The sequence below is a fragment of the Misgurnus anguillicaudatus genome, chromosome 3, assembly GCF_027580225.2.
Source record: "Misgurnus anguillicaudatus chromosome 3, ASM2758022v2, whole genome shotgun sequence".
Classification (NCBI taxonomy): domain Eukaryota; kingdom Metazoa; phylum Chordata; class Actinopteri; order Cypriniformes; family Cobitidae; genus Misgurnus; species Misgurnus anguillicaudatus.
Genome location: NC_073339.2, coordinates 45,485,650 through 45,508,198, shown reverse-complemented (window position 1 = coordinate 45,508,198; position 22,549 = coordinate 45,485,650). Strand labels below are relative to the sequence as shown.

The window sequence follows — 22,549 nt, the reverse complement described above, 5'->3', positions numbered from 1 at the left end:
GAAAGCAAATTTATCGATGTTCACTTTGGTTTTATGTTAAAATGTAAATCATGACTGTACATTTGGTACCTTTATACACATTATAAATTATTATACATTTTTATTGAATTTCTATTTATACTATAATCAAGAGAACACTTCTACAATTACACTGTAAAATGTAATAAGTTGAGTTTACTTAAAAAAGTGAGGAAACTGATTGCCTCATAATTTTAAGTAAGTTAGTGTGTTGCTTTTAAGTTGGCAAAACTTTATATTATTTGTAGCCTGAACTTATTCAACAAGTAAGGTAGAGTATTGATTTTAAGTTGTCAAAACTTAACAGTACAAGTAGACTAAACTTATTAATCAAGTAAAGTTAAGTACTCTTTACTTAAAATCATTAGTTGAGATAACTTCTTTTTATTGTTCACTTTACTTGTAAATATAAGGAAACTGATTGCCTTACATTTGTAAGTAAGCTGAACTAACAAAAATGAGTAAAGCCAAAAAGCAACAAAATGAGGTTAAAACATTTATTTTAAACATTTTAACAGTGTAAAAATAAAAACATTTACACACACACACACACACACACACACACACACACACACACACACACACACACACACACACACACACACACACACACACACACACACACACACACACACACACACGAAAGGGGTTTGTGTTCAGTCACCCATCAATCTGGATACCCAAAATGCAACAATAGACCTAAGACAGTCTTGTTTCTGTTATTACAAACACAATGATCACACCTTGACAAACAAATTCAAAACTAGTTTTTTTTTTAGTGACTGCAATTTGGGTTTTGTATCCAGGTTGTCATGTGACTGATAAAAAATCACAAATTGCATCAACAGACCTACAGTAACAATCTTGTTTCTGCCATCAGAAACACGCAAAATACAGCTTAACTAAAACGTCAAAGTTTTGCAGCAATTAAAGTTGAGTTTGTCTGGAACTTGTATCCAGGTTGACGAAAAATAAAAACTCCAAAATGCAACAGATCTACAGTAACACGGACTTGTTTCACACAAAACACACTACTTCACATTAGTATGTTTTGTAGTGATGGCAGTTTTGACTTTAGTGATTTGTGCCCCAGGGAAAGAAAAACCCTGTGAATCAACTCAAAATAAGCTGTGAAGAGGTACTCCATATTTAAAACAACGATCAGTCCAAAAACTAAACACATGGCATGTGATCCTTTCTCAAGTCCATCCATGGCTGTGACACCCTACCAAATAATTGCTGTAAACCATGTGGAGAAATGTCTGTCCTCCGGCACCAGACTGAGAATTCCTATTGATAGTTGAGGTGGGTCACCATCACAGTCCTAATAAGATAGAAACGCAATATTAATATACATTCTCATAATACAAATGCAAAGTGGATGTGTCATTTAAAAATTTAAACTGTTCAAGGTGATGTTACTAGTTTTTGAAGTGACACTTAAATTTGTAACAGTGCTTCGGTTGGAATTGCCAATAATAATTTGGACCTTTCAGCAGAAGCTTCTTTACTGGTGGTGCAAAAACATCCTTGGAACATATTTAATTAATAATATCTTGTTAGAAAACTCTTCTATAGGTAAGTTATATTGTATAGGCAGCAGGTTGTTTTTCCAGAAATAATCCCCAACAGTTTGATCAGGACTCTGTGTCAAGCAGAGGGTCTTGTATCAAACTGAAGGGGCTTATTTCATGATAACAACCTGCTGTCTGTGCATTATCCCACTTGTTATGTGGCTATTTTACTCATAAGGTAAGCAACATTAAATATTTATTTGAACTATTTTATAAGCTTATTTTTAACAAATACAGGAAAACCTGTTTATTTTCAGTTTTAAGACAAGACGTTCAAATGTCACAAACACACTATTTGGTTTAATCATTTGTAACTATAAAATCATATGTTATTAAAAGACATTTGATTTAATTTTGTGTATTATTAAACTGTACCAGTCAAATTTATTTCCAGCATACGGGTTACAGCGTGTTTAAGCGGTTCTAATCTGTTTTGAATACATCTGAATGTAGTCGAAAGTGGACAGCTCAAAACGGTTTACACACTGTTAACACCTGTATTAAGCTTTGTTCACTCATAATGCGATAAACCAAAACCCATAGTGTCATGTTGATGTATTTCGCTACTGTCAGGTATACATCTCAGATTGATCTTTGAATATTTGATGTTTTGCTTTCTTTATAATGAATTTGAATTGGTTATGTAATTGGCATAAAACCTTTACCTGGCAAATAAATTATGTTTTAATTTATTCACAGCATTTATCAGAAGTTATTGATTCTCTTAATTGACGGAATAACTCAATGGCGGGGAAAGAGTTCAAAACTACAATACAAATTTCTCGCTAGAAAAATTTGCATACTTTTACTTTTACTCTCGCTAAAAACAAAAGTGAAAATATTACTTTATTTACACTAAATGTGTGCTCAGTTGCTTTCTTGCCCACCATTTTATTTTATCGAACTCAACCAGGCTCAACCAATCCTGAGCATGCTCACGCATAGAATTGTGGGACAAAAGGATGTGCCTTGGTGCCTTTAATTATCTTCTATTTACACATTATTTCTTTAATAATGCTAATTAAATGCTAACACAAAAATTAGGACATCTCATATTGATTAAACGAGAAGAATACTAACCATGTTTGTTTTCAGGAAGTCTGTAGTGTCTTCCGCAAGAAGGATAGCAAGACCACGGAGAACTTCCGTCCACCGAGCACTTGACATCAGTGATGTTCTGACAAATAATACATAAAACATTGAGATCAACAGTGAGAACAGATTACTTAAAAGTTAGCAAATGGACTTAAACTATTTAAAACAAACAAACAAAAATACTTACTATAAGATACTCAAGAGAGCTTTTAAACTTTTCTTTCATTCAAAATCTTCAAAAACAATGTTTAGCAAGAGATGAGAACAATTCTTGCTTGAGGTTTTTGCTTGCGACGTGGTTGTACTCCACAGTAACGTTACTATATGAAAGAAGGATAACAAAAGAAACAACATATCAAGATTTAAAAAGTTTTGACATGCCCTAAATAAAATGTGTGTTAATTACCTGACTTTCCATGAAGGGTATGCGCTCTCTTCAAAGAAACAAGCTCCTGCTAAATAATAATAATATACAATTAACATAGTATATTGATTGATAGATACTAAAAAGCAATTGTAAAAACAACATTTTTAGCATTCACTCTATAAACTTAAAACTTTTTATACAGCACATCTCTTATTTAACATAACTTGGCATTTTAAGGTATGAAAGTATTAAAGGAACAGTATGTAAGAAATTTATGTCAATTAATCATAAAATGGCCCTGATATGTCACTAGACATTAAGAAATCATTTTCATTTCAAATACTTATATCGCTCACAACAGTGGCCTGGCCAGGATATTGTCATTTAAAAAGTGGAGTTGCAGCCCTCAACTGATGTTTATGTTGTCATTTTGTGTACTGGCCACCAGTTGTGTGATTGCAGTACCAGTTTTAGCCACAAGTTTTGTGATTGCAATACCAGTTTTGGCCACAATCCTACATACTGTTCCTTTAATGTTTTTTCTCCAGAGGTGGGTAGAAACATGCTTACTGCATTACATTGACTTGAGTAACAATTTTGAAAGCACCTACTTTAAATGTGCTATTTTACCTTTTTTTAAGCAGTTCTAAGCATTTTCATGTAGTTTATTATTATAAACCACACCAACACGAATTATAAACTCACTACTTAAGCAGTTTTTCCAGTGCATACTTTTACTTTTACTCAAGCAGTTATTACTATAAGGCTTAACTTTAACTAACTTTTTATATAATTACATTTTTACTCAATCTACCTCTCCATATTAGTTACTTATGTCTGTTGAACGAAAATGTTTATCTTTAAACACATGATTAGCAGTTGTTGGATTGCTAATTGTGATCAAATAGCATGCATCAGTTTTATTATTACCGACAAAATATTACTGTTTACAAACTGTGATTGTAATATTGTGATAAAAATGTAGCAATTAAAAAATAAAAATGATATATAAGCACAAACTTACCTCCTCATGCTCTCATCCGACCATGTGCTGTTGTCGTCTTCTTCAGTTAACCACTCAGTTAAGCCACCACTTACTCCTTGGGAGCATTACTGCCACCTACTGTGCAGTCATCCTTTTTGAAAATACTTGAAATTTTAAGTTGAGCTAAATTAATCTTTTAAGTTTAATCAAGTTGACTTGAGTTTGCATAGAAAAAAGTTGGGATTACTTAGTTAAACTAAGTAAGGTTAACAAACTTAATTAAATAAGTTAAGTTTACTTAATCTTTTTAGTAAGCTCAGCTATTACATTTTACAGTGTATATATTTAGCAGATATCCAAAGTTGCACACAAATGTGATCCTGGACCACAAAACCAGTCTTAAGTAGCATGATATTTGCACCCCCAGTTTCCAGATTTTCAACTAGTTGCATCCCTATCAAATACTGTCCTACACTCATAAAATGGTTTTGTTAAAGCAACACATTTTGTATTATTGGAACAACACATTTGTTGTTTTAACATATCTTGTGTTGTCCCTTTTATTTATTTGAACACAAAATCAACACAGAATGACACATAGGGCCCTATTTTAACGATCTGAAACGCAAGTGCGAAGCGCAAAGCGCAAGTGACTTTGTGGGCGGATCTTGGGCGCTGTTGCTATTTTCCCAGTGGCAGAAATAACTCTTGCGCCAGGCGCAAATCAATAAGGGGTTGGTCTGAAGTAGGTTCATTATTCATAGGTGTGGTTTGGGCGTAACGTCAAATAAACCAATCAGAACATCATCCAACATTCCCTTTAAATGCAAGTGCGCAAGTTCCATGGCGGGTTGCTATTATTATGACGGATTTACCAGGCGCACTTCAGGAGCGGTTCACAGCCGAGGAGACCGACATTCTTGTAAGAGCAGTCAAAAATATTTTAATTGTTATTTGCATGATAATTTTTTAACGCAGCCACACAAAATAAATAAAAACTATCACCACAATGCTCACCACAATGATTTCCCTTATCTCATGTGTTAATATTTTTTTATTGTAACAATTTATGATTGGCAAAAATAACTGTTGCATCTGTGTAGATTAAATAAGCAAAGTGTGTGCGCGTTGTGCATGCTATACATTATGGTCAAGCATGCGCCCTTAAAATAGCATAATGAACCACGCGCAACGCGCCACTGACTTTAGACTATTTTTTTTCCGGTCAGTGGCGCAATTGTTTTTTTAAACTGCAAAATAGCATCAGGGATGGTTTGTTCCGGAACACGCCTCCTTTTTTGCGCTGAACCGCGCAGGGAGCGCAAGTTCATTCCTTAGTTTGCCGACGTGTGTCTGTGGAGGGAAAAACCCGCTGTGCGCCGGTGCAAAATACGAATGATACATGCGTCACTGACAAAGTCAATTGCGCTGGGTGCAAGATAGGGCCCATAATGTGTTAAATAACAACACAAAACAATGTGTAAAAAATGAACACATCCTTTCTAAGATTGTATCCTAACAAACTATGCATCAATTGAAGGCTTATTTATTCAGCTTTCAGATGATGTTGATAAAACCCTCAATTTACTGGTTATGAGGGTCACAAATGCACTACAATATGAACTTTTGTTTTTTAAATATTAGTCATATTTTGTTTACTATTTCAATGTGAACACAAAGGTCCATTTTTTTCATTTTTATCTTAAAATAACTGTGATTCATTTTGATTCAAACCTCGAGGATGTTTTGACAAATCAAATTTACAAATTTATGAGTCATCTTTTTCAGGAAAAACAAAACTATATTTTGTATGAAATAATACATTTACTCATACTCACCATTATTGTCTTTATCATCTGTGTTTTAAACAATAAACTGTTGTTGTTTCAAATTAAGAGTAAAGGTTGTTCAAAAATGTGTGCTATAGAAAAATTAGGCTACATTTGAGAGAGTACAAAATTTTCAGAAAATTTGCCCCAACTATATACTAAATATATTCCAGCGTTGGGACAAAAAGGGAACAAGCAAATTAAACCAAATGTTTATATTTGACTCAATGATGATTTAAAACAACCCAAAATAGCTTCAATTACAACCCACCAGTGGTGCGTTTCCAAAAAGCATCATTAGCCAACTACTGTCGTCGTTACTGACAAAGTTCAGCGATTTGGTGTTTCCCGAAACCACCTGTCGTTAGAAGTATAGTTCCTTGTTATTATAACATGTAGACTTACGTTGATCATGTCTTTGAACAAAATGAGCAAAAAAAAAACCAAAACATGTAGTGTATTCTATATCCATCATTCTAAATAAATACACATTTTATTTTAAGTCTTTACGTTTGTAAACAGAATAAAGCGCTTTGAAACCTACGAGCTTTAAGACCCTGGGGAATCCCTGGGAGAAGTGACGTAAGAAGGAACTTGCACATGAATTAAATATCTTGAAATAAAATAGCAAAAAACTAAATCACGGTAATAAAATCAGTCTTTGGATGCAGTGTACGTTATTTACAGCAATAATCTGACATTAAATCGATTTAAACAGATTAATTAGTATTTAACCTCCCACGTGACATCATCAACTATGTTGTTGGAACAACATGGTTCAAATGACAAATGTGCGACAAAGTTACTAAAAGTTACAAAGTCTTGACAAGGTAATTAGTTTCTCTAACTATGCATTATATTACGGTGGTTCAGCAGCGAGTTACGTCGTTGTTTGGAAAATGTACCCCATATTGGGTTCATCCCTTTTTGATGGGTGGATGTATAGATAGATAGATGCAATGTTAAACCTGTTAACATTGTTAAGTAAAATGTTAAGGCCTAAATTGATAAAACCTTGCAAAAGTTAGAGAATGAAGAACAACTTTGCCATTGTCTAAATGGGCCCATATGGCCTCAGGCTTCCCCAGAGGTTGCTATAATGCAATTGAAAAGCATAGCTGAAAGTACATAGCAAGTAAGACGGGTAAGCCCTAGGCCATAAAACATAGTGAGGTGCATGAAACCCTCCCATGAAGTTGGTGAAATTCGGAAGAGAAAATAAATGCAAGACTGCCATATTCATGTGCAGAAATTATAATGCGCCAGCAGGCCAACAGCTTTATTTGTTGATACTGATGAAAAACTTTACTACATGAGCGGCTGGGGCTTAACAACTAATTATGGCAATGAGGATGATATGCAAATTCAGTTTAGGTGTATTAACATAGCCAATTGTGCATCTTTATAGACAACCGATTCTTTGCACTTTTACAATATTTTCAGAAAATGGCATAAATAATAAAAAAGCAGGCAGCCAAATTTCGCAACATCAACGGTTTTAAATGAGTAGCTCACCCAAAAATAAAAAATTGGTGGTTACCTAACACTGCATAAATTTAGTGTCATGAAAGTTTTGTGTAAGAAACAGACTGAAATGATTTCATACTTAACTCATTCACCGCCAGCCTTTTTGAGAAAAGTTGCCCACCTGCATTTCATAAAGGCAGTTAAAATAAATCATTAAATCTTTTTAACTTCCGTGTTTGATAAATTCGGTTTGGCGCCATCTGGTGGATAAAAGCGGTATTACACTTTCACTTTGAAATTCGTCCAGAAAGGCATATTTATTAGTTAAATATGAACTCATAAATGACGAGATAACTCGTCAATGGCGGTGAATGAGTTAAGTAAGGGACAATGTCCATTTTGATAGTTGCTATCGCAAAATAAACCCCTGACAGGGTGCTTAGGACGAAACAGGGTCTTATATGATACTGAAGAGTTTTTGTACATTATCATACTTGAGTAATGAGTAAATAACTGATTTGAAATATTTTGTTAGCTCATTTGTAACAAATTTAACCTTGACATTACAAAAGAGACATGACTGACCAATCAGAATCAAGTGTTCCAGAGAGCTGTACAACAGTAAGTCTTCCTCTATGTCGAATCTGTTTATTTTCTACAAATAAGTCAAAATTAGCACCTGTGCATATTTCTGAATCCAAACAACAGCTCTACATGCAAAGACCTCCACTTCAATCCCTCTTTTGTCTGCCAGCACACAACATTCAGAGCAAACCTCCTGATGTTTCTCCTTTGCAAAGGATCCCTGTCATAAGCCTTTAGGAGGACACACAGTGAGGGTCTGGTGCCATGCATCTCCATTCTGCACCTTATGAATAGTGCCAAGGATCTGAATGTCACAGAATAAAAGCCCATGGGAAAGGCAAGCCACAGAACAATACAGGAGAGCTGTTTACAGCAGGCCATTGTCAGATGGCAACACCAGCAGGTGGAAAAGAGATGCACCGGAGCCAAAAACAGGAGCTACAGGACCAGGACAGAATCCAGTCGTTTCTCAGCGCTTCTCCTGGGCCAGCCACGGGGTACAGAATTCACACCTTCAAGAAATCTGAACCCAGATGATAAAAGTTTTTTTAAACACCTTGAGGGTTCCTTTTTATCTAAAGGAAAGAAAGAAACAAGGACACTTTTAAGAAGCAGTATAGGACAGAAGCAATGTTGACTATGTACATATATTGATTTTGAATAGGGGTGCATTTTGTGACATTTCTGTAAATCTTATAAATCATACAGACTGATGTTTTAAGAAAATCTAAATTAGCAGATAGATTTCTGTGAAGGTTATGCGCAAGCAGTTTTTGTGGACGTTAAATGGCACACACATAATACCCATTTTACAAGATGTGGGTCTTATTGTGAATATAGATTTTATTTAGCATGTACAACTTTTTTAAATATATATATATTTTGTAATTTTTAAGAAAAAAGTAGTGTCTGCCAAATTCATGTCTGTGGTGTTACAACAATTTTAAGAAAAGGGGGAAATCTATTTGAACTACTTCATAGACATATACACTAGATGTCGCCTTGGGGCTCTAAGCATGCGTCAAAACCGCCGCCATCTTAGAACAGGGGTCTTGTCATAGGACGTATCTAGGTAAAGCTGCTATGTCCGCCTGTACTTTAAATTCATGGACGCTGCCGGACTTTTGTGCTGCGCATGGATGAAAGGGCTACTAGCACTATGCATTACAGTTAGAGAAAGTAAATTTTCATAAAATCTAAACTTTAATTTTTTCCTGTACTTAATGCTAAATACATGTCTGACTGTTGAAATGAACCAAAAGAAAAGCAAGAAAATCGCGTTCATGACGATTTATGGTGATTTTATTTCTGTTAAACCATTGCCTACAATGACGCTGATGCGGGATTCCCCTGTTTCAAGATGGCGGCTCTGTTTGATGCATTCGGTCCAATGAACTGCCATAGCCAAGGCGATATCTAGTGTACATATCTATGGAACTACTTCCTGTGTGTAAAGGTCATTGCAGACGCTGGTTGATCTGAGAGGTGCATGCATGCTTTCTTATTCATTCTTTTAAAGTTAGCAACATTTCTGACAATTTCACGTGTTGCACTTTATTAGTGCCTGTGGTGTTATGTTTATTACTTGCAAATTTTAAATATTTTAATCAAAATTTTGATAAATCCATACGTGTATGTCCCCTGATCTTGAAATCATCTTGATGGCAGCCTCCATTTAAGAAAAATGGATTTAGGCTAATTTTTCTTTTACTTCACAAGTTTGACCATTTTTAATACTGTTTCACCAGTGTTAAATTTTTTTTTATTAAGCTTCAATTTTACAGTTTTACAGTCACTTTAGTACAATTCTCAGATCAGTATTGAAATTCTCAAAACTTTGTGTTCAATTTTCACATCATTGTGTCACTTGTTCTCTTTCTTTGTGCTATGCAGTGCTGTCTTTTCTTTTCTGTATGGCAATGACATAGTCTGTCAACAAATTACAGTACAAACAGTAAAAGCGTAAATGTAAATTTTGTCCAATCTCTTGGAGTCAAAACTCCCACATAACTTACCCTAAGGTGTAACCTACAATTTACAATACAATAATTGTCATGAAAACTTTAGCCATCGTTTACATCAGAACATCCCTCCAGAGTAAACTGTTATATTGACAACATGACTAAGCAATTTGACTGTCTTATCCGTACACAATGACACAAGGGCTTGTTCATTGACACAGATATTTAATTTTGAGAGATGAACTAAGAATTTTGAGTAAGAGAGTGGCTTTTGCAGGTTACCATGTTGTTTTGCTATTTGTATAAATTGTTTGGAGAAATGCATTTACTATTTTGCCAATGTCAAGTAGGATTCGAGAAATTTACCAAAGTGACTGAGAAAAACTGTAATGGATTAAGGGTCAGTTTCCCGGACAGGGATTAGACTAGTCCTAGACTTAAATAAAGAGCTGTCCAAACATATCTTAAAATACATCAGTGCCTTTGTTTTGCCTCAAAATGAATACAAGTAATGTTTTTTTAGTAAGGCATGTTTGTTGAAACTAGTTATATTTACTAAATAAACTAAGGCCTAGTCATGGCTTAATTAACAAATGCTTAACAATACATTTTATTAAAAGAAAACAAACAAGCATTTTCACAATTCCTGCTTCTCATTTGCCACCCAAATTAAAGAATGACCCATGTAATGTAAAGGCCACTACACACTGGTCAGACAGACTCCAACAGACTCCAACAGACGCGTCTGTTGGACTCTGTCTGACCAGTGTGAAACCCCTGTTGGCAGTTGTTGGATCAAAGTCAATGAGACTTTAGAATGTGGTTGTCTGTTGGTGTCTGTTGGGTCTGTTGGTGTCTGTTGGAGTTGGTAGTTGTCTGACCAGTGTGAACTGGCCTTAAGTCTCAGGTGTGCCCAGAATATGTCTGTGAAGTTTCAGCTCAAAATAATTTTTGTCTGTGTCTTTAAATGCAAATGAGCTTCTGAAGGAGACAGTGAGCGCTTTCAATTAAAATAGATCTGATTCCTGTGAATACAGTTTGAAACAATAGAATCTCACTATTGAGATTTGGCGGACAGCGTACAACTCGATGATGTTAATGCAGGACTGTCAGTCAGGGGCTGTGGGCGGGGCCTTATTAGTATGAGGTCACATTAACAAGAGAATTAAAATGGCATGTCGAATGAGACTGCATTGGTTAAATGGGAATTAAAAAGGAGTGGGTGGATTTCTTTCATTGTAGAATTGTTGCTAACACACATTTATGTCACGTTAACACCTTGTAAACATGGATTTTGCCTAATGTGCGACCTTTAAAAGTTTTATATGGAACAGTACAGCCTGACAAAGAACTTTTGATGAACTTTTATTTTTAAGAGTGGATGTGTATTGCTACGCACAGTATGTGATCCATTTAAAATGTATTTAAATGTGCTTTATCAAGCAGAAAGAAGAATTAAGAATGGCTTAATTGTTTTAGATTGAATTGAAATTATCCAGAATGATCTGATTGTTTCTCTGCATGAAAAATCTGTGCACAACAATTAAAAGAAAAGTTGAATGTATTTTTATTTTTTTTAATTTGAGAATTTTTTTCTTTGGAGCATTACTCAGATCAGAAATTAATTTATCAAAATGCTTTGTTCAACCTGCACATCATCAAGTCAGATGTGTACAAATTCAAAGTAAATTCTCATTATTTTGGACAAATTGCAAATGGTTTGCAATCATGCAGTTAATTATGTACAATTGTCTGCTGATTACTACATTTTAAATTGCTTAATGTCATTTTCATCAAAATACATTATATACTGGTCTTACATTTCATATAATTTATGAATGAGTTCATCGCACAAGGCATGTCATGCCAAATTGTTGACCTTTGTGTCATAATCTGTTACTGTAAGCATGTTTCCATAGTTTTTTTTTTTTTTGTCAATTTTAGGAATTGCTGTCAGGTGAATCTTAAACATTTTGAGTTAAGTTGAAAAATTGACATTTCTTCCCTTTCTAATTTTGTCATTTTTGATTTGTACTGTAAAATGTGTTTTTAATATCACAATGTGTGTAATTTGTTTACAGAAAAAAAAAGGTGAAAATGTGAATCCGCCACAGTTTGCATCAGAAAATACTGACTCATATACTTGGTTTATTTACAACATGGCTAAACATTTTGACTCTGTTCATGAACAATGACACACGGATTTTAAACAAGTTAAACAATTTTGCAGGCATCCATGATGTTGTGCTGTTTGTATGAATTGTTTTGAGATATCCACTTATTATTTAGCAAATTTTACAAATGAAAAAGCTTAATTTGTCAGATTTCTTTTAAACTGTTGCTAGCTAGCATTATTTAGATACACTCTCAGAAATAAAGGTACAACATTTGTCATTGGGACAGTACCCCAAAGTCCTATTAGGTAAAATTTAGATATGTACATTTGAGTTACAAGTATAGGTACAAAAGTGTACTTTTTAAAAAGGTACCGCCCAATGATTTAAGTGGCCCAAAAGAAGTGCCGGTACTCAACTTTTTTGTTTCTTTTGCTGACTCGACGACTCCTATATTGAAGGGGTTTTATATTCAGCAGTCAGACGACCTTGTAAAAAATAATAAATAATTTTATAAGTTTGTGGATTTGCTTATGCTAGAAATAGCTACTGAACATAATTAAAATGTGCAAAATAATTTTTTAAAAATACCCTTAAAAAGAGCTACTGTAGAAAGTGCTATCGAACATAAATAAAATATGCATTTTCAACATGGTTAAATGCTAAAATTAGTTGTTAAGATAGAAAGAAAAATAAGCTTGAAAAATAAACTTTAAAATGACACCAAGACCATGTCTATGGTAAAACTCCTGTGCGCGTCATTCAAATTCTTTGAAATTTCGTTCAGTTGTAGTTTAGCAATTAAAATGTATATTACAATTTCAAGAATGTTTTTACTCTGCACATCGCCTGAGGAAATCCGAAGTTGCGTCGAGGGGAACCAATAAACTGACAGCCGCGACAGCGGAGATTGTCACGTACATACAAAAGGGTTTTGGATAAAGCTTGCGTCTGACCTGCAGCTATCATTCTGGCTTGGTGGGATGTCAGCCAGCGAGTCCTCTGATTCTGACCTTGTTTTTTTACTACTCAGAGTCTAAAGCCAGGACGGCATATTAAGTGTTCATTGTATTTTTTTATTTTAACCGAGCAGCTATGCTCGCGTTTCACACACAAACACACACCTCTCCAGACCAGGTTGACACTGACTGACAGCAGCAAAAGCGACGCATGCGCTTTTAACTTTTAAAACTCAAGGGTGTATGGGTAATGTAGTCTCTGCTCTCGGTGGGATGAATTAGGAAGCATACATTATGAAGGGCGCTCTGGAAAGCGGCAGCGCAGCCAAAGCATTAAATTAAACCTCTGATTTAAACAGATGTGCAAATGAGTGTTCCAATATGCTACACTGTAAAACCTAAAAGTTAACTCAACTCAAACCATTTAAGTAAACCGGTTGCATTAGTTTTAAAAGACATACATTTGAGTACTGTGAACTAAACAAATTGAGTGATATGCAGTTATGCACTTATATTTAAAGGAACAGTATGTAAGAAATGTATATCAATTAATCATAAAATGGCCCTGATTTGTCACTAGACATTAAGAAATCATTTTCATCCCACATATTTATATCACTGACAACAGTGGTCTGGCCAGGATATTGTCATTTAAAAAGTGGAGTTGCAGCCCTCAACTGATGTTTATGTTGTCATTTTGTGTATAGGCCACCAGTTGTGTGATTGCAGTACCAGTTTTGGCCACAATCCTACATACTGTTCCTTTAAGTTCACACTACTTAAATATAAGTGCATAATTGCACATGACTCAAGTTCACGGTACTTAAATGTATGTGTTTTTTTAAAACTTAAATGGTTTAATGCAACCAGTTTACTTAAATGGTTTGAGTTAAGTTAAACATTCTGGGCGCACGGAGAGGTGGTGGTACGCTCACGAGCTATTTTTGGAAGTGGTGGAAGTACCGGCGCGTACCGGCCCACTTTAAGCACTGGTACCGCCCCAGTGACAACTTTTGTATCTTCTTGTACTTTTAAAAGTGTTCAGCACAGTTTATGTTATAATAAATTAATATCTGAAATGATTGATGTGACATTATTATTGCTCTTGGTTCAACTGAGCACAACAGCCATTGGGACAAAAACTTCCTGTAGCCAGGATCCAATTGATCTAGAGCATTGGATAACATAGCAAAAGGTCATGGGTTTGATTCCCAGGGAACACACATACTAACAAAATGTATAGATTGAATGCACTGGAAGTCACTTTGGAGGCAAGCGTCTGCCGCATATAATGTAATCCTGTTGATATTACAATGACCTGCTGCAAAACCATTTTGGGCTTACGAGATCCATTTCTTTGACAACATGAAGTTAACCTATGAATAAACCTACATTTATTATAGCATATCTAAACTAATGCACTGTATGATGCAAACGATACACAGAAGAACTAGTCTATCTGATAGCGTTCCACTGTTTTTATCTTAAAAGATATTAATATCGTTGCTTCTTTTAAATCCATTAAAATTTTAAAGCAATAAACTTCATACAAGAAAACAAATCGTAAATTAAATGATTCTGGATAATAAATACAGATAACAAAAGAAACATAAACCAGTTCTGTCAAATTGTATAAACACTTAATAGATGTATGCACTAAAATAAAACTGTAACATAACACTGTGCTAATAAAATGTGACCAAATCCTCTTGGTTTCCCCCTTAGCTGTCTGGCACAGAGAGGTGAATGTTTAGGCAATGACAGCAGCGCTCCGGTGGGATTGTGGATAATGAAAAATGTGCAAAGAAACACTGTCATGTAAAGATTCACACAATGGGTAAACAAGTATAAATGGGAATAATCCCCCAAAGTGATGGCTAAATATTTGTAGACATCAAATATCTGTGAGGATCAACTACTTGTGCTGGGTAAATAAATCAACATAAAATAAACTAGTTCTTGCTACACGAAAATAGAGTAACATTTGTATTGGCTTTGATAATAGGGGTGAGCAGGGCACAAACTAGGGCTGGGTACATGGTAACTTTAAATATTTATACAGGGCCGAGCAATCCAGTCTTTTTCTCTTATGAATCAGAAGATCTCATGTGAATGTATAAAATGTTTTGATTAAGATATTGTTCAAAATACTGTTTTGGATGCATGGAGGCATCTTTTTTCCGATTTATAAGTAGGGTGTGTAAGTCACCAAATCAAACCTTATATTATTTTAATCACTGTCTTGTTACTTAAAACACCATTTTTAAACACGTCAACAACTCCTAGTAACTGATAGCTGGTATTAAAAACATTTTTACACACCGGGGTTAGTTGTCACACAATGTTACAATGAAGCTTCAGGTATACAATGATATTGAAATGAAAACAATGTAAATACTCTTCATCAAAATATTAACTATTAATACAATATCAGAGGAAATAATTCACAATTATGATTTTTTTTTGTCTTGATTTTTCGGCCCTTTTTTGTGGATATCTATCTATTATAGTTAGATATATAAACAATAAACCACCTTTCATATATAGACAGAATTTTATTGAATTATTTGTGTTTAAACTAAATTTTTTAGCAGGTGTTACAACAAACTAATCTTGTTTTTTTTTTAGATCACCTAAAATCAATAAATAAAGGTCATACAATTGATGTGTAAAGGTGAAATGTCATTTCTGTATCACTGGTGACAGCAAAAAGCACTGCTGAAATAATATTCGTAAGCAAGCATTAAACACACCAATGTTTTTCCAATGGTCAGACAAATAGGTTTTTTGTTAACCCCAAACCTACACATGATTGGTTGAACTGGTTGTCGTCAACTTTAAAGTGTTTAACTTTTTAATGCACACATCCAATCAGGTAGTGTTCTGAATGCGTGCATGATAATAAAACCATACAGAATATTTAGATTGTATTTATCTTTTCAACATATCTCACTTATACAAAACCATAAACTTAAACCCAAATTGATAAGCACAAACACATTGTTTTGCTGTCAGTAGTAAGAGAAGTCAGAACACTAATGCTTTGATTTCGAGCAGAAGTGCTGAGACGTTGACGGATGCACATCATCAGTCTAAAGATAGAGATGTAGCCATATAATCTGGGACAGGCTTTAGACACACCCACTTCTTGAGAATCGAGGAGGTTTAATTCTCAGATGTATAACTGTCTTTTACACAACTTCACAAAAGAAGTCTGCTAATAGGATGTTGATCCAGTGGGAAGCTTCTACGGGTGTGTATGAAGCCAGTTTAACGCTTCTTAAATCCTCTACGGACTTTGACCAGAGGGCTCAGACTGTCAATCTAAACATTTTTCAGTATATAATCAGAGTTTTAATTACACAGATAAAGGGTGTAAGACATCCCTCAGGTTAAAACTGTGTAGTGTAAGGCTCATGTTCAACCTGGCGTGAACATGTCATAATTCACTGCAGCATCAAAATGAAAAAATACATTATGCATTTTGCTTTTAAAATTGTTTATTATATTTCCATATGCCTTTTTACATTATTATTTCTTTATTTTATATATTTATGTATAGAGGTTAATATATAATATAATGTATGATATATGACACTTTATCCAGTCACTTACAATATATTAAATATCAATATATTTAATCTATATATTTTATTAGTATGCATGTTTCCATTAATCTTGTGCTGGTAATGCAATTCTTTCTTTTATTTTGATAATCAATTAATCTGACAAATTTTCAGATTATCTGATTTATCAATTTATTGATTAATCGGATAAAAGCTAAACATCAATTCAATTAGATTTTACACATATTATAACTGCATGAAACCCTAAATCAGAGTATTCATTCAATGAGTTTTACAATCCTTTTTTCCTCCAGTTTTTAAATAGTAAAACATCTTTAAATTATAGTCTGGGAGTAGGATAAGTCCTGTCCGGGAAACTGCAAATATAATTGTTATCTTTAAGAATGTGCCGGTGAGGAAATTCTTGCAACAGATTAATAAACTTATTTTGATCTTTTTGGACTACTTTTGTACTATTTTTATAACAATCTTAATCATCATTGTATGCCAGTATATATGATTTTACTGACTTACCCTTGTGTGTCATCTATTTTCTATTCCTGATATTCAGATTTTGTTCTTTTTATTTCCTCATGATGAATCAATTTTCTTCTGAAACATGTAAGTATAAAGCTTGTCAGATTCAGAGCGGTAACAGGATATTCACTGATTACGGCTGATACTTTGAAAAAGAGAAAAATTGAGAGAGAGAGAGAGAGAGAAAGAAAGAAAGAAAGAGAGAAAGAGAGAGAGAGAGAGAGAGAGAGAGAGAGAGAGAGAGAGGGAGAAGGGGGAGAAATATATGCCAGCTATCTGCACACAGATGATGTCAAAGTCTTTGAGGAGTGTGACTTTATCAGTGAAATGAGACCTTGAAAAGCAGAACGTGTCTTATTAGAGGGCGAGTTCCAAGAAAAAGCACAGAACAAAAAAAAATGTTAAAGTCAACTAAAAAAGCAAAGTGACCGAATTAGTCTTGAGCTGAAGGAAATACTAAATGAAGGCTTGAAGATGTTATGCAGAGTGAATAAAAGAAACAAATTTCATCAGTATCACGCAGGCCTCAGGCCTGGAGAAACAGTCGTGACGTATGTTGTGTAACATTTGGCTTCTCTTTAATAGCTCAAAAATGGCATAAAAGAAACACATCCAAAGAAAGAAAGAAAGAAAGAATGGGTGGGCAGACAGACAGACTAATAGATATATACATAGACAGACAGGTGGACGGACAGACAGACAGACAGGCGGATGGATGGATAAATAGATAGGGTGTAATCGGACAGTTCATTTTCAACATCAAACACGATCCAGTTTCAATCAAATAAATATATTGTTATACCACGGGTCTGTTGAATGCTGTATTCTGAATGGCTGAGAAATGTTCCATGGGTGTTGATTATTTTTCCGTAAACCACACACCTAACTTGTCAAATGTCTTAAAAATATGCACCAGAATAATATTTTTGGTAACCGTGGTATAAGAGGAATAATTGACTCAGCTTCGCCGCTTTACCACCTTGGGTGTGCATTATTTTCTTATAAAATAATAAAAAATGTGTTCACTTACAAATGCAACCAAAATATATAACATTACCGTTGAATTAAACTATTTGGCACAATCTCTGTCCCAACTGGAAAATTTACAACAACAAAATATGTACTTTTTAAAACAAAGTAAAATTAATAACAAAGGACAAAATGTCACGTAAAATCAAACTAATGATGGCAACAGTCAAAGTATTTCTGTATTTTGTGCCAAAATGTGCAATAGTGACAATCAGTGAGGTGATAGAAAAAATAAATGACATTAATGAAAATTTAATGAAATGAATATAAAAAATAAAGCTGTTAAACTTAAGTATATGAACTGTCACACAACTTCAGAACTAAGAGTCAAATAGGTGCTGCGGTGGTCTGTTTTGAGATATTTTTCTTTAAAAATATCAACATGTATAGGAGAGAGGACACTGCATTCTGCTTGGACAATATCACGTGCAGTGCTAAATACACGCTCATCTTCTGTCTCTTTCGCTGTGTTTTCGTTGCTACAAACATGTGTAGATGGACGTTACGTCAAGGAATGAGGACGCGTTGAGTGTCAAAAAAACCCTATGTCATATCAATATTTTATGTGTGGCTTCGTTGCATCATATTGTTAGATATATAATTGATCTATCGATCGATATTGCTACACCCCTAATAGACAGACAGACAGACAAACAGACAATGCTCTACCACTGAGCTTTACAGGAACACACTACTCACTGACACATCTGAAAGAAAGAAAGAAAGAAAGAAAGAAAGAAAGAAAGAAAGAAAGAAAGAAAGAAAGAAAGAAAGAAAGAAAGAAAGAAAGAAAGAAAGAAAGAAAGAAAGAAAGAAAGAAAGAAAGAAAGAAAGACAGATCCAGTGAGACACACATCTCAAGATAGACAGACACTTTAGACAGACAGACAGACAGACAGACACTCTAGATATATAGATAGACAGACAGACACACACTGTAGGTAGATGGATGGATGGATGGATGGATGGACGGATGGATGGAGGGACGGATAGACAGATAGATAGATAGATAGGTAGGTAGGTAGGTAGGTAGGTAGGTAGGTAGGTAGGTAGATAGATAGATAGATAGATAGATAGATAGATAGATAGATAGATAGATAGATAGATAGATAGATAGATAGATAGATAGATAGATAGATAGATAGATAGATAGATAGATAGATAGATAGATAGATAGATAGATAGATTGATAGACAGACAGAGAGACACTCACTGACAGATCCAGTGAGACACACGTCTCAAGATAGACAGACAGACAGACAAACAGACACTTTAGACAGACAGACAGACAGACAGACAGACATACAGACAGACACTGTAGATATACAGACAAACAGACAGACAGACAAACAGGCCGACAGACAGACAGACAGACACTGTAGACAGACAGATCCAGTGAGACACACGTCTCAAAATAGACAGACAGACAGACAGACAGACAGACAGACAGACAGACAGATAGACAGACAGAGAGACACTCACTGACAGATCCAGTGAGACACATGTCTCAAGATAGACAGACAGACAGACAGACAGACAGACACTTTAGACAGACAGACAGACAGACAGACACTGTAGATATACAGACAAACAGACAGACAGACAAACAGGCCGACAGACAGACAGACAGACAGACACTCACTAACAGATCCAGTGAGACACACGTCTCAAGATAGGCAGACAGACAGACACTGTAGATAGATAGATAGACAGACAGACAGACAGACACTAACAGATCCAGTGAGACCCACGTCTCAAGATAGACAGACAGACAGACAGACAGACAGACACTTTAGAAAGAAAGACAGACAGACAGATAGATAGACAGACAGACAGACACTGTAGATATATAGATAGACAGAAAGAAAGAAAGAAAGTCTCCATCTTTACTCACGGACACATCCAGACTGACGGACTTCTCATACATTATAACTGCAGGACTTCTATCTCTCTCTCTCTTCATTTAAAGTTCCTCGCGAGCTGCATTGATTTCAGGAGAAGTTTTGCAGTTAGAGAAACATTACAACAACAGAACTTCTATTTGTAAGAAATAAGAAGGGTACAGATGAGAGATGAAGTGCTTTAAAGTGCTACAGGGCGAGACAGACCTTCTGATAAAACACCAAGATCAAGCTGATTTTACAAAATATATGTTGGATGCTGAATCAAGCACCATTTGGCGAACCACCAAAATTAACACAGATTATTTTATGACCCCTTAAACCATGTGAAACAAGCAACAGTCCCAGTTTAAAGTCACCATGAATTGGAAGTTTCGAGTTGAATGGTCTTCTGAAATAAAATTAGGTAGTGCTGGATTTTAATAAAAATACCACAATATTCCAAAAACAAATGACAGTTTTTCAATTTATTTTCATGTTAGTGGGTTTTACTCTGAGGGCCAGAGCAAAGCAGATTTTTCCAGCTCAAAAGCATGGGTGGTCCAAATAGGGCACCAGCACATCGTCAGTAAGAGCTCACTACAAGACAGAAGAGGATGAAGTTAACTGTTGGGTGTTTTCTGTAAGATCATGAATGAATGATGGACTTTCCTCCACACATGTTTCCCGAGTGTCATAAAAAAACATGAATTGTTCATGCGGCAGTCAAGACAGAAACAAGGACACGGCGTGATCGCAACCTGGGAGGATAAAGCGGAGACAGAACATCGAGATAAAGGTTGTCATTATTTCCGTGATGTGCGATCTGTTATGGCGTGCACATTTATGTGATTGCTCTAATCAAGATTATAGGATCAAAGGAAAATTACAAGACACTTAGCAAGTGTGACAGATCGGCCGCCTCCCCTCCAAACATCACCGCCGTGGGCTCTTCTGTCGCTGGCCTCCGTCCAAGCTCACAATAGGAGCATGCGGCCAAGAATGGGGATACAAAAATGAAAAACTGCCGGCGAGCTGATGCGCACCGGATACATACTGCGCTCTGTCACTACTGCAGTAAATTTAGCATAGCGACTCTCTCTCTTCCTCGTGAAACCGTCTCCAATCTGGATGCATGAGGACTCTTTATGCTTCTCTGTGTTATCGTGCGTATATGTTTAGGAGATTAAAAATAGACACAGATGAAATAATTGAAAAACAGTACATCTTGAAGATGATGTCATAACTGAGCTGTCTCAGCTGTTATTCATGTCATTGCAGGCTGACTCTTTTGTAGATCAGATCTCAGTTTGGTTCGTAACGTCTGTTGTGGACACTCTGATTATAGAGATAGCTTTCCACAGCATTGGTCAGGGTTCGTCTTACATCATCACCAACGCACTAACAAAACATAACAAAACATTTTTTTTTTTTGTTATTTTGGTGGTATTATGCATAGCAGAGTGAGCGACAGCTGCGTGTATGCGCATCGCAATGCACAGTTTATCAGTTGACCAGGGGAAGGCGGCTTTGTGCTGATAGCAAACTTTTTTTGAGGAGATAGCTGATGCCAAGAAATGTGTTTGCATCTCCAGTCCATCCTTTTCAAATCATGCAGTCATTTTATTACTACTACTCGTGGTAATTGTTAGAGATGCACTGATATTTCTACAAATAGCCAACTATTCAGAATGATATCTGCTGATGCCGGTATCAATAGTTTGGTGGTTATGTTAACTTGCATTATTACACGGCTCTCTGGAATGCTTGATTCTGATTGGTCAGTTGAGACATTTGCAGGTTCGTTCTTTTCAAATAATAACCGCTCCAAAGTAATAACGCATATCCGGTACTACTTGTATGTTTTAAATCCCTCCGCGCCAACAAAGATTACTGTTTGGCGCCATCTTGTGACAAACACTGGACAACCACAATTAAGAATGGAAAATTTTGACATTCATTTTAACATGTATGGAAAAAACAAAACATTTAAACAGTGGATAGAAGAACGAACTACGACAAGACACAGAGAGCTTACTGAGACTGAACTTGACAAAATAGAGCATGACAGCTACGAAGCCAACACACAAAAAATACAGAATGGGCATTAAAACTTCTCAAAGATTGGCTAAAAGAGAAAAAATGGAGACAGACAAGTATGAAGCGGAGGATCTTAATAAGGTATTACGATCATTTTATGCATCTGTGCAAAGTTTCGCGGAATGATAAAAATTTTAATTTAAAAGAAAAAAAACAATAAAATGTTATAAATTCATATTCATGTCAAGTTTTTTTCTTATGTGGCAAGTAGCCGTGTAATAAGCGGGGTAATGTAGAGGCAGCCGGTAGTTATCGGGTAAATAAGCCCCTTCAGTGTGATACAAGACCCTTCGCTTCGCGTCGGGTCCTGATCACACTGTCGGGGCTTTTTTCCCGATAACTACCGGCTGCCTCTACATTATCCCTTACTTAACTAAATTCTTAAGATTCAATTTTCTGAATGCTATTCATTTATAAAATGCCCATGAATTTTGAACATTAAACTAGTGATGTTTCTTTACATTTTCTATACACAGAGCTCAA

At 35.3% G+C, this 22,549-nt stretch overlaps 1 long non-coding RNA gene across 2 annotated transcripts; it reads right to left on the bottom strand.

The window, feature by feature from the left end:
• Positions 1-568: 568 nt before the first annotated feature.
• Positions 569-4,215, bottom strand: LOC129421169 (uncharacterized). 2 transcript variants are annotated; one of them, XR_012369038.1, is made up of 5 exons: positions 4,079-4,215; positions 3,094-3,142; positions 2,875-3,007; positions 2,673-2,769; positions 569-1,342 (listed from the first exon to the last, which is right to left on the bottom strand). It is a non-coding gene; the product is annotated as an uncharacterized lncRNA (long non-coding RNA). The 2 variants fall into 2 exon arrangements; XR_012369037.1 differs by lacking the exon at positions 4,079-4,215 and having other exon boundaries at positions 2,875-3,282.
• Positions 4,216-22,549: the final 18,334 nt, after the last annotated feature.